Raw genomic sequence first — 17,854 nt, 5'->3', positions numbered from 1 at the left:
GACGTACATACCACTGTATCAAAATCCCACTATGGTCAGACATACATACCACAGTATCGATATCCCACTATGGTCAGACATACATACCACAGTATCGACATCCCACTATGGTCAGACATACATACCACAGTATCGATATCCCACTATGGTCAGACATACATACCACAGTATCGACATCCCACTATGGTCAGACGTACATACCACTTTATCAATTCAGATCAATCTAGAGCTCATATTTCCTCATCATCACCTTCATCTCAACAGCCATTTAAATGTACAGAAGGTTTCATGTGACTGCTAGACTGCTCTGCTGTCACTTCAGACTTTGCCTGGCGCTCCTGTCCTGCACTGTGGAGGCATTGTTGCTATAAGTACGCCGCACCTATAAATATCAGACCGGGCTGGCAGCTGAACATCTAGACACAACTGTTTTAATGTCTGTTTGCACCTCCAGACACCTTCGTCGGACAACCGTCTCTGACCAAGCTATAGACACCCTACCCGTTTGACCCGGCAACAGACTCCCTATCCCTGGTTACGGCGGACAATCCAACCGTCTCTGACACAGCTATAGACACCCTGCCCTCGTTTGACCCAGCAACAGACTCCCTATCTCTGGTCTAGTTGGACAATCCATCCAGCTCTGACCCAGAGAACCATGAAATTAAACCACTATGCTTTTGTTCCCCTCTTTACGTTTCTCCTTGTGTAAAGCAACAGACCCACTATCCAACCATGTCTGACCCAGCAACAAACCCACTATCCAACCATGTCTGACCCAGCAACAGACCCACTATCCAACCATGTTTGACCCAGCAACATACCCACTATCCAACCATGTCTGACCCAGCAACAGACCCACTATCCAACCATGTCTGACCCAGCAACAGACCCACTATCCAACCATGTCTGACCCAGCAACAGACCCACTATCCAACCATGTCTGACCCAGCAACAGACCCACTATCCAACCATGTCTGACCCAGCAACAGACCCACTATCCAACCATGTCTGACCCAGCAACAGACCCACTATCCAACCATGTCTGACCCAGCAACAGACCCACTATCCAACCATGTCTGACCCAGCAACAGACCCACTATCCAACCATGTCTGACCCAGCAACAGACCCACTATCCAACCATGTCTGACCCAGCAACAGACCCACTATCCGTGGTCTGGTCTGACAACCCACAGGGGTTTCACCCATGAAATCAAACCAGTTTTACTTTTGTTCCCCTCTTTCCATTAATAACTGCCAGACAGTTCTACAGTGGATAAGTACACCTACAGACCTTCTCTTCCTGGTCGACCAACCATCTCTGACTGACCCAGCTACAGAGAGGCTGAGACCCATGAAATCACCTACAGACCTTCTCTTCCTGGTCGACCAACCATCTCTGACTGACCCAGCTACAGAGAGGCTGAGACCCATGAAATCACCTTACAGACCTTCTCTTCCTGGTCGACCAACCATCTCTGACTGACCCAGCTACAGAGAGGCTGAGACCCATGAAATCACCTACAGACCTTCTCTTCCTGGTCGACCAACCATCTCTGACTGACCCAGCTACAGAGAGGCTGAGACCCATGAAATCACCTTACAGACCTTCTCTTCCTGGTCGACCAACCATCTCTGACTGACCCAGCTACAGAGAGGCTGAGACCCATGAAATCACCTACAGACCTTCTCTTCCTGGTCGACCAACCATCTCTGACTGACCCAGCTACAGAGAGGCTGAGACCCATGAAATCACCTACAGACCTTCTCTTCCTGATCGACCAACCATCTCTGACTGACCCAGCTAGAGAGAGGCTGAGGCCCATGAAATCACCTTACAGACCTTCTCTTCCTGGTCGACCAACCATCTCTGACTGACCCAGCTACAGAGAGGCTGAGACCCATGAAATCACCTTACAGACCTTCTCTTCCTGGTCGACCAACCATCTCTGACTGACCCAGCTACAGAGAGGCTGAGACCCATGAAATCACCTTACAGACCTTCTCTTCCTGGTCGACCAACCATCTCTGACTGACCCAGCTACAGAGAGGCTGAGACCCATGAAATCACCTTACAGACCTTCTCTTCCTGGTCGACCAACCATCTCTGACTGACCCAGCTACAGAGAGGCTGAGACCCATGAAATCACCCTAAGCCAGAAGCAATCTGCTTTCGTTCTTCATTATCTAGAAATGTTTCAAATGACAGAAGGTTGGCTACAGTGAAAATGCGCAAAGGACCACAATGCCAAGATAGAGAGTTACCACATTGCCATAACATAATACTACTATATGGACAGTAGCCTGTGTTTCATGCTTACATTGAGCCGGTCATTCAACTCTGATACCAGAGAGCCTTCCCAGCAAACCAAAATGACTTCTGTGAAAATTCCCGTAACATTTTTTAGGTTGTGGCAAATGTTCTCATAACACAAAAAAAACTGTCCAGTTGTGCTGATGATTATAAAATGTTTGTATAAAACATTTGTCTGACATTTCAAGAATGTTCCCAGGTTCTCAGAATATCAGAACGTCAGGTTCTCAGAATGTCAGAATGTCAGGTTCTCAGAATGTCAGAATGTCAGGTTCTCAGAATGTCAGGTTCTCAGAATGTCAGAATGTCAGGTTCTCAGAATGTCAGGTTCTCAGAATGTCAGAATGTCAGGTTCTCAGAATGTCAGAATGTCAGGTTCTCAGAATGTCAGGTTCTTAGAATATCAGAATGTCAAGGTTCTCAGAATGTCAGAATTTCAGGTTCTCAGAATGTCAGGTTCTCAGAATGTCAGAATGTCAGGTTCTCAGAACGTCAGGTTCTCAGAATGTCAGGTTCTCAGAATATGTGCAGCTGATTATACAATACTTATTTTTGTGTGAAAAAACATTGTTGTTACAAGAAAATTCCCAGAACACATTTTTGTATGTTCTTTAAATGTTCTTAAAACATTTATTTAGATTGTGGGGACATTGTGTGGATATGACAAGAGATAAGTTCCCAAAACACTAAAACTCTCCAGTTGTATTGACATTCAGATAATATTTGTATTAGGGTGCAGAAACATTCCCTCACTGTCCTTAGAATATTATTCCTATGTTCAAATGAAGTTACGACATTCCCTCACTGTCCTTAGAATGTTATTCCGATGTTCAAAGTTACGACATTCCCTCACTGTCCTTAGAATGTTATTCCGATGTTCAAAGTTACGACATTCCCTCACTGTCCTTAGAATGTTATTCCTATGTTCAAATGAAGTTACGACATTCCCTCACTGTCCTTAGAATGTTATTCCGATGTTCAAAGTTACGACATTCCCTCACTGTCCTTAGAATGTTATTCCGATGTTCAAAGTTACGACATTCCCTCACTGTCCTTAGAATGTTATTCCTATGTTCAAATGAAGTTACGACATTCCCTCACTGTCCTTAGAATATTATTCCGATGTTCAAATGAAGTTAAGAACATTGCACAGAGGTGTTTTCTTCATGTGTGAGTGTTGTCTTACTGTTGAGGAAGTTAAGAACAGGTGTTTTCTTCATGTGTGAGTGTTGTCTTACTGTTGAGGAAGTTAAGAACATTGCACAGAGGTGTTTTCTTCATGTGTGAGTGTTGTCTTACTGTTGAGGAAGTTAAGAACATTGCACAGAGGTGTTTTCTTCATGTGTGAGTGTTGTCTTACTGTTCAGGAAGTTAGTTATACAACAATCCATGTGGAAGAAACTTTTTGGCAAATTATTTTGAATTATATATACATATATTTTTTACATAGTTTTACCATGTTTACCAAGTCACAAGCGGGGGATCGAAACCAGGCAGCTTTGGAGTGGTATCCCTGGAATATGACTAACACAAAAATACATCTGTTTATTCCTTTCCTCTGACTGTCAGGGTTCTTTTGTCTTTGTAAAGAGAGGATAACTACATCTAGAAAAATAACTATCCTCTACTATGTCTTACTCTACCAATCTTCTTTATATCCAGGGAAGTTGTGATGTTTGGACTTTTATTTTCCCTACAGACTTGATTTCAGAAATCATGTTAAATGATTGGCTGGCAGATTGCAGTGAAGTGTATGTAGATGTGCATAATGTACTGAAAACAGGATTTCAGTACAAAGGGAAAATCCACTAAAAACTGTAGGATCTTGGTGGCACAGCAGACTCAGTATTCTACAGCGCTTGCAGATCGCAAATCACCTTGATTACATTTCTTTAAAAAAAGAATAAGCTATAGCTATGTTTGGACAATACCCTAATGTTCTAGGAACATTACTGTAACCTTGTGTTAATACACTCCCTGGCAACCATACACTCCCTGGCAACCATACACTCCCTGGCAACCTAATGAGAACCTTAACGTTTTTACAGATGTTGTGAACAAGATTTTAGTGAATGTTAGAACATTCCAAGGATATTTCATTTCAAAAACTATTTATAGAAAATCATATTTGGTGATCAAAAACATTCTTTGAATGTTTGTGGGACGTTAATCGTACTAATATTAGTTCAAGCCCTCACTAGAACTTAATGGGAATGTGAGCTAATGTTCTGGGAATGTTCCAGGTTTGCTGGGTTCTTTGTTGTTATCAATCCACATCATTGTTTGTTCAGTGACCATCCTATTGCAAGATACATGTTCCTGCACTGCATGAAATGAACACTTGTACTGTATTCAGTAGGTTTTAAAGATGTTTGTAATTTCCATTTTCTATCAAATATTTATCAGCCCACACATAAATGTCCATTCATTTTAATCCACATAGTGACTCACTTTTCCCGTTGCTGCAGGATTCTTTTCCTGTTACGAGAAACTGGTCAAATTAATATCCTATACCTGTGTAGGTGTCTCGGGTGATATCTCCATTAATGTTAGCGCAGCGTTCCACTAATGTTTTCTCATAACCAATTTCATTTAAATCCAGATATGATTGCTGAAGAATGTTTAGGGAACGTTGTCATTAATGCCAACGCTATAACTTTATGAGAGCGTTGTAGGACTATTCCCTGCTTGCTGTTATGGGTGGTTTTAACAACATGTCCATCAACGTTAGCAGAACGTTCCTGTAATGTTTTCTCAGAACCGTTTCTGTTGTTTTTACATTTTGTTACGGCAATATATTCTATAAAACATTGTGTTGTTATATTCTGTGGGAACCTAATGAGAACGTTTGGGGAACGTTCTGTGGTGGTTGTTGCAGATGTTGTGCACGTCATTGCAGTGAACGTTAGGAGAACATTCCAAGGATATTTAATTTAAAACATTTTCTGAAAGAAAATAAATAAATAAATAAATAAATATATATATATATACATTCTTTGAATGTTATCTTCCTAATGTTAGATAAAACACAAAACAGAACTTAATGGAAATTTTAGCTAATGTTCTGGGAATGTTCCCGGTTTGCTGGGTTGTTAATTCCTTTCTTTCATTTTGAAATGGCTGATGGTCGAGGAATGAAGCAGCCTTGTCCGAGGCAGAACCAACCACAAGGCAGCAGGATCTCCTGTTTCTCCAGCATGATAAAGAGGCACGTTCCCCGGACAGGACGCAAGTCTATTACAGGGCCTTGGGGAATAAGTATGTTCATTGTGTAAAGTCCAAGTGGTCTGGGTTTTTTGACAGTAACATGGCTAAATGCTATTATAACACACCACTCACAGCACACCAGTTGTTAGCAAGCTACTTACCGATGAAAGGGGAGCTCGGGGCAATACTGCACAGCTGTGGAGTAAGGACAATTCATTCTGAATGGTTCTATCTTCTCGTGGTCAACTCTTCAAAGCTGTCAGTAGATCACATAAACACATGTATTAGTGATCATACATGGACGAGGTGAATAAAATCAGATAAATAAATAAGAATGAATAAATACAGGACTGGGTTTTAAAGTCCTGGAGGGTCAAGTGCACAGCAGTGAAGAACGTCTGGAGGATGTTTAGATTTTTGGTATTTTTTTCTTCAGCTCACCAGCGAAGAGGCGGGGTTTGAGCCAGCGCACTGACCAATCCCCTGTAGCAGTTGAACAGGGGTATCACTCTCCCTCAGTTGCTAGGATATAGATATCAAGCAACACCCCTCCCTCCTCACCCATTTCCCTAGGTCTAACTCTAGCCCCTATCTCACCACTATCCTGAAAAGCTGAAGCTCATCCCTGTGCCATTTGCTCCCTCGCCTTGCTCTGACATTTCCACCCAGATTCCCTGGAGGTTTAAACAACAGACATGTCTGTTGCATCACACTGCTCACTATACTGCCCACCGCAAGCCCCACTGTGCCTGGTATCAGTCTGGCTAGTGTAGAGATGTCATAAACAATCCCCTGGTATCAGTCTGGCTAGTGTAGAGATGTCATAAACAATCCCCTGGTATCAGTCTGGCTAGTGTAGAGATGTCATAAACAATCCCCTGGTATCAGTCTGGCTAGTGTAGAGATGTCATAAACAATCCCCTGGTATCAGTCTGGCTAGTGTACAGATGTCATAAACAATCCCCTGGTATCAGTCTGGCTAGTGTACAGATGTCATAAACAATCCCCAGTCTGGCTAGGTATGTCATAAACAATCCCTGGTATCAGTCAGTCAGTCTGGCTAGTGTACAGATGTCATAAACAATCCCCTGGTATCAGTCTGGCTAGTGTACAGATGTCATAAACAATCCCCTGGTATCAGTCTGGCTAGTGTAGAGATGTCATAAACAACAAGTCTGGCTAGTGTACAGATGTCATAAACAATCCCTGGTATCAGTCTGGCTAGTGTAGAGATGTCATAAACAATCCCCTGGTATCAGTCTGGCTAGTGTAGAGATGTCATAAACAATCCCCTGGTATCAGTCTGGCTAGTGTACAGATGTCATAAACAATCCCCTGGTATCAGTCTGGCTAGTGTAGAGATGTCATAAACAATCCCCTGGTATCAGTCTGGCTAGTGTACAGATGTCATAAACAATCCCCTGGTATCAGTCTGGCTAGTGTAGAGATGTCATAAACAATCCCCTGGTATCAGTCTGGCTAGTGTACAGATGTCATAAACAATCCCCTGGTATCAGTCTGGCTAGTGTAGAGATGTCATAAACAATCCCCTGGTATCAGTCTGGCTAGTGTACAGATGTCATAAACAATCCCCTGGTATCAGTCTGGCTAGTGTAGAGATGTCATAAACAATCCCCAGTGGTATGTCAGTCTGTCTGGCTAGTGTACAGATGTCATAAACAATCCCTGGTATCAGTCTGGCTAGTGTAGAGATGTCATAAACAATCCCTGGTATCAGTCTGGCTAGTGTAGAGATGTCATAAACAATCCCCTGGTATCAGTCTGGCTAGTGTACAGATGTCATAAACAATCCCCTGGTATCAGTCTGGCTAGTGTAGAGATGTCATAAACAATCCCCTGGTATCAGTCTGGCTAGTGTACAGATGTCATAAACAATCCCCTGGTATCAGTCTGGCTAGTGTAGAGATGTCATAAACAATCCCCTGGTATCAGTCTGGCTAGTGTAGAGATGTCATAAACAATCCCCTGGTATCAGTCTGGCTAGTGTAGAGATGTCATAAACAATCCCCTGGTATCAGTCTGGCTAGTGTAGAGATGTCATAAACAATCCCCTGGTATCAGTCTGGCTAGTGTAGAGATGTCATAAACAATCCCCTGGTATCAGTCTGGCTAGTGTAGAGATGTCATAAACAATCCCCTGGTATCAGTCTGGCTAGTGTAGAGATGTCATAAACAATCCCCTGGTATCAGTCTGGCTAGTGTAGAGATGTCATAAACAATCCCCTGGTATCAGTCTGGCTAGTGTAGAGATGTCATAAACAATCCCCTGGTATCAGTCTGGCTAGTGTACAGATGTCATAAACAATCCCCTGGTATCAGTCTGGCTAGTGTAGAGATGTCATAAACAATCCCCTGGTATCAGTCTGGCTAGTGTAGAGATGTCATAAACAATCCCCTGGTATCAGTCTGGCTAGTGTAGAGATGTCATAAACAATCCCCTGGTATCAGTCTGGCTAGTGTACAGATGTCATAAACAATCCCCTGGTATCAGTCTGGCTAGTGTAGAGATGTCATAAACAATCCCCTGGTATCAGTCTGGCTAGTGTACAGATGTCATAAACAATCCCCTGGTATCAGTCTGGCTAGTGTAGAGATGTCATAAACAATCCCCTGGTATCAGTCTGGCTAGTGTAGAGATGTCATAAACAATAAACTAACAGATGTCATAAACAATCCCCTGGTATCAGTCTGGCTAGTGTAGAGATGTCATAAACAATCCCTGGTATCAGTCTGGCTAGTGTAGAGATGTCATAAACAATCCACTGGTATCAGTCTGGCTAGTGTAGAGATGTCATAAACAATCCCCTGGTATCAGTCTGGCTAGTGTAGAGATGTCATAAACAATCCCCTGGTATCAGTCTGGCTAGTGTAGATGTCATAAATGTCAAAACAATCCCCTGGTATCAGTCTGGCTAGTGTACAGATGTCATAAACAATCCCTGGTATCAGTCTGGCTAGTGTAGAGATGTCATAAACAATCCCCTGGTATCAGTCTGGCTAGTGTACAGATGTCATAAACAATCCCTGGTATCAGTCTGGCTAGTGTACAGATGTCATAAACAATCCCCTGGTATCAGTCTGGCTAGTGTAGAGATGTCATAAACAATCCCCTGGTATCAGTCTGGCTAGTGTAGAGATGTCATAAACAATCTGTATCAGTCTGGTGTATCAGTCTGGTATCAGTCTGGCTGTGTAGAGATGTCATAAACAATCCCTGGTATCAGTCTGGCTAGTGTAGAGATGTCATAAACAATCCCTAGTATCAGTCTGTAGTCTGTCTAGTGTACAGATGTCATAAACAAGTCTCGTAGTCTGTCTAGTATCAGTCTGGCTAGTGTACAGATGTCATAAACAATCTGGTATCAGTCTGGCTAGTGTACAGATGTCTAAACAATCACCTGGTATCAGTCTGGCTAGTGTAGAGTGTGATAAACAACCCCTGGTATCAGTCTGGCTAGTGTGTATGTCAAAACAATCACCTGGTATCAGTTTATATAGATGTCAGATGTCATAATCACCTGGTATCAGTCTGGCTAGTGTAGAGATGTCATAAACAACCCCCTGGTACCCCAAACTGGCTAGTCTGTACAGATGTCATAAACAATCAGTCTGGCTGGTATCAGTCTGGCTAGTGTAGAGATGTCATAAACAATCCCTGGTATCAGTCTGGCTAGTGTACAGATGTCATAAACAATCACCTGGTATCAGTCTGGCTAGTGTAGAGATGTCATAAACAAGTCTAGTGTAGAGATGTCATAAACAATCCCCTGGTATCAGTCTGGCTAGTGTACTGTGTCATAGTCTGGCTAGTCAATCACCTGGTATCAGTCTGGCTAGTCTGTGTCATAAACAATCTGTATCAGTCTGGCTAGTGTAGTAGATGTCATAAACAATCCCCTGGTATCAGTCTGGCTAGTGTACAGATGTCATAAACAATCCCTGGTAGTCTGGCTAGTGTACAGATGTCATAAACTCCCTGGTATCTCTGGCTAGTAGTCAATCTGGTCTAGTAGTACTGTGTCTAAACAATCTGGTAGTCTGGCTAGTGTACAGATGTCTAAACAATCTGGTATCAGTCTGGTAGTGTCTGTCATAAACAATCCCTGGTATCAGTCTGGCTAGTGTACAGATGTCTGGTATCAGTCTGGCTAGTGTACAGATGTCTAAACAATCCCCTGGTATCAGTCTGGCTAGTCTACAGTCTGTCTAAAGTCTGTCATCAAGTCTGGTAGTCTGGCTAGTGTACAGATGTCTAAACAATCACCTGGTATCAGTCTGGCTAGTGTAGTCATAAACAATCTGGTATCAGTCTGGCTAGCTAGTCTGTAGTCTAAACAATCCCTGTATCAGTCTGGCTAGTGTACAGATGTCATAAACAATCCCCTGGTATCAGTCTGGCTAGTGTACAGATGTCATAAACAATCTGGTATAGTCTGGCTAGTGTACAGATGTCATAAACAATCCCCTGGTATCAGTCTGGCTAGTGTACAGATGTCATAAACAATCTGGTATCAGTCTGGCTAGTGTACAGATGTCATAAACAATCCCCTGGTATCAGTCTGGCTAGTGTACAGATGTCATAAACAATCTCCTGGTATCAGTCTGGCTAGTGTACAGATGTCATAAACAATCTGGTATCAGTCTGGCTAGTGTACTGTCATAAACAATCCCTGGTATCAGTCTGGTGTACTAGTAAACAATCCCCTGTAGTCTGGCTAGTGATGTCATAAACAATCCCCTGTAGTCAGTCTAAACAATCCCCTGGTATCAGTCTGTAGATGTCATAAACAATCCCCTGGTATCAGTCTGGCTAGTGTAGTCTGTCATAAACAATCCCCTGGTATCAGTCTGGCTAGTGTAGAGATGTCATAAACAATCCCTGGTATCAGTCTGGCTAGTGTACAGATGCTAAACAATCCCCTGGTATGTAGTCTGGCTAGTGTAGAGATGTCTCCCTGGTATCAGTCTGGCTAGTCTGTGTCATAAACAATCTGTATCAGTCTGGCTCTGTAGTCTGTCATAAACAATCCCCTGTAGTCTGGCTAGTCTAGATGATGTCAGTCTGTCTAGTGTAAATGTCTAAACAATCTGTAGTCTGGCTAGTGTACAGATGTCATAAACAAGCCCCTGGTATCAGTCTGGCTAGTGTAGAGATGTCATAGCAATCCCTGGTATCAGTCTGGCTAGTCAGATGTCATAAACAATCCCCTGTATCAGTCTGGCTAGTGTAGAGATGTCATAAACAATCCCTGGTATCAGTCTGGCTAGTGTAGAGATGTCATAAACAATCCACTAGTATCAGTCTGGCTAGTGTAGAGATGTCATAAACAATCCCCTGGCATCAGTCTGGCTAGATGTCATAAACAATCCCCTGGTATCAGTCTGGCTAGTGTACAGATGTCATAAACAATGGTATCAGTCTGGCTAGTGTACAGATGTCATAAACAATCTGTATCAGTCTGGCTAGTGTACAGATGTCATAAACAATCCCCTGGTATCAGTCTGGCTAGTGTACTGTCATAAACAATCACCTGGTATCAGTCTGGCTAGTGTCAGAGATGTCATAAACAATCCCTGGTATCAGTCTGGCTAGTGTAGAGATGTCATAAACAATCACCTGGTATCAGTCTGGCTAGTGTACAGATGTCATAAACAATCACTGGTATCAGTCTGGCTGTGTAGAGATGTCATAAACAATCCCCTGGTATCAGTCTGGCTAGTGTACAGTATGTCAGTGTAAATGTCATAAACAATCCCTGGTATCAGTCTGGCTAGTGTAGAGATGTCATAAACAATCCCTGGTATCAGTCTGGCTAGTGTACAGATGTCATAAACAACTGGTATCAGTCTGGCTAGTGTAGAGATGTCATAAACAATCCCTATCAGTCTGGTATTATCTGTGTCATAAACAATCCCTGATCATAAACAATCTCAGTCTGGCTAGTGTACAGATGTCATAAACTCCCCTGGTATCAGTCTGGCTAGTGTACAGATGTCATAAACAATCCCCTGGTATCAGTCTGGCTAGTGTACAGATGTCATAAACAATCCCCTGGTATCAGTCTGGCTGTGTACAGATGTCATAAACAATCCCCATCAGTATCAATCTGGCTAGTGTACAGATGTCATTAACAATCCCCTGGTATCAGTCTGGCTAGTGTGAGATGTCATAAACAATCACCTGGTATTATCTGGCTAGTGTAGAGTTGTCATAAACAATCTTGGTATCAGTCTGGCTAGTGTAGAGATGTCATAAACTTGGTATCAGTCTGGCCAGTGTAGAGATGTCATAAACAATCTGGTATCAGTCTGGCTAGTGTAGAGATGTCATAAACAACCCCTGGTATCAGTCTGGCTAGTGTACAGATGTCATAAACAATCCCTGGTATCAGTCTGGCTAGTGTAGAGATGTCATAAACAATCTGGTATCAGTCTGGCTAGTGTAGAGATGTCATAAACAATCCCCTGGTATCAGTCTTGCTAGTGTAGATGTATAAACAATCCCTGGTATCAGTCTGGCTAGTGTAGAGATGTCATAAACAACCTGGTATCAGTCTGGCTAGTGTAGAGATCTCATAAACAACCCCCTGGTATCAGTCTGGCTATCTAGAGATGTCATAAACAATCCCCTGTATCAGTCTGGCTGGTGTACAGATGTCATAAACAATCACCTGGTATCAGTCTGGCTAGTGTAGAGATGTCATAAACAACCCCTGGTATCAGTCTGGCTAGTGTAGAGATGTCATAAACAATCCCTGGTATCAGTCTGGCTAGTGTAGAGATGTCATAAACAACCCCTGGTATCAGTCTGGCTAGTGTAGAGATGTCATAAACAACCCCTGGTGTCTATCAGTCTGGCTAGTGTAGAGATGTCATAAACAATCCCCTGGTATCAGTCTGGCTAGTGTAGAGATGTCATAAACAATCCCCTGGTATCAGTCTGGCTAGTGTAGAGATGTCATAAACAATCCACTAGTATCAGTCTGGCTAGTGTAGAGATGCCATAAACCACCCCCTGGTGCCCATGGTGTAGTCTGTAGTCTGTCTAGCCTGTAGTCTATCTAGTCTGTAGTCTGTCTAGCCTGTAGTCTATCTAGACTGTAGTCTGTCTAGTCTGTCTAGTCTGTAGTCTATCTAGTCTGTAGTCTGTCTAGCCTGTAGTCTATCTAGTCTGTAGTCTGTCTAGTCTGTAGTCTGTCTAGTCTGTAGTCTGTCTAGCCTGTAGTCTATCTAGACTGTAGTCTGTCTAGTCTGTCTAGTCTGTAGTTTGTCTAGTCTGTAGTCTGTCTAGCCTGTAGTCTATCTAGTCTGTAGTCTGTCTAGCCTGTAGTCTATCTAGTCTGTAGTCTGTCTAGCCTGTAGTCTATCTAGTCTGTAGTCTGTCTAGCCTGTAGTCTATCTAGACTGTAGTCTGTCTAGTCTGTCTAGTCTGTAGTCTATCTAGTCTGTAGTCTGTCTAGCCTGTAGTCTATCTAGTCTGTAGTCTGTCTAGCCTGTAGTCTATCTAGTCTGTAGTCTGTCTAGCCTGTAGTCTATCTAGACTGTAGTCTGTCTAGTCTGTCTAGTCTGTAGTCTATCTAGTCTGTAGTCTGTCTAGCCTGTAGTCTATCTAGTCTGTAGTCTGTCTAGTCTGTAGTCTGTCTAGTCTGTAGTCTATATAGTCTGTAGTCTATCTAGTCTGTAGTCTGTCTAGCCTGTAGTCTATCTAGTCTGTAGTCTGTCTAGTCTGTAGTCTGTCTAGTCTGTAGTCTATCTCGTATGTAGTCTGTCTAGTCTGTAGTCTATCTAGTCTCTAGTTAATTTAGTCTGTAGTCTGTCTAGCCTGTCGTCTATCTTGTATGTAGTCTATCTAGCCTGTAGTCTGTCTAGCCTGTAGTCTATCTAGTCTGTAGTCTGTCTAGCCTGTAGTCTGTCTCGTATGTAGTCTATCTAGTCTGTAGTCTATCTAGTCTGTAGTCTGTCTAGCCTGTAGTCTGTCTCGTATGTAGTCTATCTAGTCTGTAGTCTATCTAGTCTGTAGTCTGTCTAGTCTGTAGTCTATCTCATATGTAGTCTGTCGAGTCTGTAGTCTGTCTAGTCTGTAGTCTATCTAGTCTGTAGTCTGTCTAGTCTGTAGTCTGTCTAGTCTGTAGTTAATTTAGTCTGTAGTCTGTCTAGCCTGTCGTCTAGCTCTATGTAGTCTATCTAGCCTGTAGTCTGTCTAGCCTGCAGTCTATCTTGTCTGTAGTCTATCTAGTCTGTAGTCTATCTAGTCTGTAGTCTGTCTAGCCTGTAGTCTATCTAGTCTGTAGTCTGTCTAGCCTGTAGTCTATCTCACATGTAGTATATCTAGTCTGTAGTCTATCTAGTCTGTAGTCTATCTAGTCTGTAGTCTATCTAGTCTGTAGTCTGTCTAGCCTGTAGTCTATCTAGTCTGTAGTCTGTCTAGCCTGTAGTCTATCTCGTAGTCTATCTAGCCTGTAGTCTGTCTAGCCTGTAGTCTGTCTAGTCTGTAGTCTATCTAGTCTGTAGTCTGTCTAGTCTGTAGTCTATCTAGTCTGTAGTCTATCTAGTCTGTAGTCTGTCTAGTCTGTAGTCTGTCTAGTCTGTAGTCTATCTAGTCTGTAGTCTATCTAGTCTGTTGTCTATCTAGTCTGTAGTCTGTCTAGTCTGTAGTCTGTCTAGCCTGTAGTCTGTCTAGTCTGTAGTCTATATAGTCTGTAGTCTATCTAGTCTGTAGTCTGTCTAGTCTGTAGTCTATCTAGTCTGTAGTCTATCTAGTCTGTAGTCTCTCTAGTCTGTCTAGTCTGTAGTCTATCTAGTCTGTAGTCTGTCTAGCCTGTAGTCTATCTAGTCTGTAGTCTGTCTAGTCTGTAGTCTGTCTAGTCTGTAGTCTATATAGTCTGTAGTCTATCTAGTCTGTAGTCTATCTAGTCTCTAGTTAATTTAGTCTGTAGGCTATCCCTGTTAATTCAGACCAGAGCCCAGTGATTGTCTCCCGACCCCTCCTGTCTCAGCCTCCAGTATTTATGCTGCAGTAGTTTATGTGTCGGGGGGCTAGGGTCAGTCTGTTATATCTGGACTATTTCTCCTGTCTTATTCGGTGTCCTGTGTGAATTTAAGTATGCTCTATAATTCTCTCTCTCTCTTTTTTTTTCTCTCTCTCGTTTTTCCTAGCCACTGTGCTTCTACACCTGCATTGCTTGCTGTTTGGGGTTTTAGGCTGGGTTTCTGTACAGCACTTTGAGATATCAGCTGATGTAAGAAGGGCTATATAAATACATTTGATTTGATTTGATTACAGTCAGACTGAGAGAACCTGTCAGCTTACACACAGATCTGATGTCAGTCTGTTCTCTGCTTCAAGCTGGTCAAAATGGTTAAGGAAATGGTAATGGTAACAGTAGACAGTGCTGCTGAGAGATAGAGAGCAGTAAACATCACAAAGTTAACTTAAGTCTCTTCCTCTTGGGATGTTCTTTGTTACCCAATTAGTATCTGTTGCTGCCCAATTGGTGTCCTCCGTCAGTGTATTATCTTGGTGTCCCCCATCAGTGTATTATCTTGGTGTCCTCCGTCAGTGTATTATCTTGGTGTCCTCCGTCAGTGTATTATCTTGGTGTCCCCCATCAGTGTATTATCTTGGTGTCCCCCATCAGTGTATTATCTTGGTGTCCTCCGTCAGTGTATTATCTTGGTGTCCTCCGTCAGTGTATTATCTTGGTGTCCTCCATCAGTGTATTATCTTGGTGTCCTCCATCAGTGTATTATCTTGGTGTCCTCCGTCAGTGTATTATCTTGGTGTCCTCCATCAGTGTATTATCTTGGTGTCCCCCATCAGTGTATTATCTTGGTGTCCCCCATCAGTGTATTATCTTGGTGTCCTCCATCAGTGTATTATCTTGGTGTCCTCCGTCAGTGTATTATCTTGGTGTCCTCCATCAGTGTATTATCTTGGTGTCCCCCATCAGTGTATTATCTTGGTGTCCCCCATCAGTGTATTATCTTGGTGTCCTCCATCAGTGTATTATCTTGGTGTCCTCCATCAGTGTATTATCTTGGTGTCCTCCATCAGTGTATTATCTTGGTGTCCTCCATCAGTGTATTATCTTGGTGTCCCCCATCAGTGTATTATCTTGGTGTCCCCCATCAGTGTATTATCTTGGTGTCCCCCATCAGTGTATTATCTTGGTGTCCCCCATCAGTGTATTATCTTGGTGTCCTCCATCAGTGTATTATCTTGGTGTCCTCCGTCAGTGAATTATTTTGGTGTCCTCCATCAGTGTATTATCTTGGTGTCCCCCATCAGTGTATTATCTTGGTGTCCTCCATCAGTGTATTATCTTGGTGTCCTCCGTCAGTTAATTATTTTGGTGTCCTCCATCAGTGTATTATCTTGGTGTCCCCCATCAGTGTATTATCTTGGTGTCCCCCATCAGTGTATTATCTTGGTTTCCCTCATCAGTGTATTATCTGGGTGTCCTCCGTCAGTGTATTATCTTGGTGTCCCCCATCAGTGTATTATCTTGGTGTCCCCCATCAGTGTATTATCTGGGACCATAGAAACAAAGCGAGGCCAGACAGACAGATTAGAAGTTGTACCAGAAAAGCCTTTACACTAGTCTAATCTAACATAAACATGTTGCTTTTAGTCCAACACCAAAACACCAATACACTATCTTCTCACTATCAGTCTCTCTCTCTCTCTCTCTCTCTCTCACCCACATAGTACGAGGCTGTAAACCAAGAGGCGTTTTGCGGTTTTAGGAGATGAATGGAGAGTGAATCAGCAGGCTAAAATAAAGGGCAGGGTCACAGAGGGGGGAGATAATAAATAGATCTGGTGTATCCAGGGAACACTAGCCCTGTGGTTGATATGGACTGTTGTCTGTCTAATAAAGAGAGAGAGAGAGAGAGAGAGAGAGAGAGAGAGAGAGAGAGAGAGAGAGAGAGAGAGAGAGAGAGAGAGAGATGATGGTATCGTAAATGAATGGATGAAATATACAGACCACAAATTCCAATTGGCTATACTGAAACTCTTTAACATCATCCTCAGCGCTGGCATCTTCCCCAATATTTGGAACGATGACTGATCCTCCCCAATCCACAAAAGTAGAGAAAATGTTGACCCCAATAACATGCATCAACCTTGAGAAAATCCTCTGCATTATCATTAACTGCAGACTAGACTAGTACATTTCCTCAGTGAAAACAATGTACTGAGCAAATGTCAAATTGGCTCACACCCTAATTGACAAACAAACTAATCAAAACAAAGGCAAAGTCTTCTCAAGCTTTGTGGATTTCAAAAAAGCGTTGACTCAATTTGGCATGAGGGTCTGCTATATACATTGGGGAATGTTGGGGGAAAACATACGACATTATAAATCCATGTACACAAACAAGTGTGCGGTTAAAAGTGGCAAAAACACACACATTTCTTTCCACAGGGCTGTGGGGTGAGACAGGGATGCATCTTGGGCCCCACTCTCTTCAACATATATATATATATATATCAATGAATTGGCGAGGGCACTATAACAATCTGCAGTACCCGGCCTCAGCCTGCTAGAATCTGAAGCTCGGTCCTAACTACTGTAACAGGCTTGGTCCTAACCACTGTAACAGGCTTGGTCCTAACTACTGTAACAGGCTTGGTCCTAACTACTGTAACAGGCTTGGTCCTAACTACTGTAACAGGCTTGGTCCTAACTACTGTAACAGGCTTGGTCCTAACCACTGTAACAGGCTTGGTCCTAGAACAAGATGGGATGGACTTGGTCTGTAACAGGCTTGGTCCTAACTACTGTAACAGGCTTGGTCCTAACCACTGTAACAGGCTTGGTCCTAACTACTGTAACAGGCTTGGTCCTAACTACTGTAACAGGCTTGGTCCTAGGTGTACTGTACTGGCTTAACTACTGTAACAGGCTTGGCTTGGTCCTAACTACTGTAACAGGCTTGGTCCTAACTACTGTAACAGGCTTGGTCCTAACTACTGTAACAGGCTTGGTCCTAACTACTGTACTTGGTCCTAACTACTGTAACAGGCTTGGTCCTAACTACTGTAACAGGCTTGGTCCTAACTACTGTAACAGGCTTGGTCCTAACTACTGTAACAGGCTTGGTCCTAACTACTGTAACAGGCTTGGTCCTAACTACTGTAACAGGCTTGGTCCTAACTACTGTAACAGGCTTGGTCCTAACTACTGTAACAGGCTTGGTCCTAACTACTGTAACAGGCTTGGTCCCCCATAACTACTGTAACAGGCTTGGTCCAACTACTGTAACAGGCTTGGTCTAACTACTGTAACAGGCTTGGTCCTAACTAC

This window comes from Oncorhynchus keta, chromosome 22, assembly GCF_023373465.1.
Source record: "Oncorhynchus keta strain PuntledgeMale-10-30-2019 chromosome 22, Oket_V2, whole genome shotgun sequence".
In the NCBI taxonomy this organism is placed as follows: domain Eukaryota; kingdom Metazoa; phylum Chordata; class Actinopteri; order Salmoniformes; family Salmonidae; genus Oncorhynchus; species Oncorhynchus keta.
The sequence above is the reverse complement of the archived record's forward strand: the minus strand, read 5'-3'. Positions refer to the sequence as shown.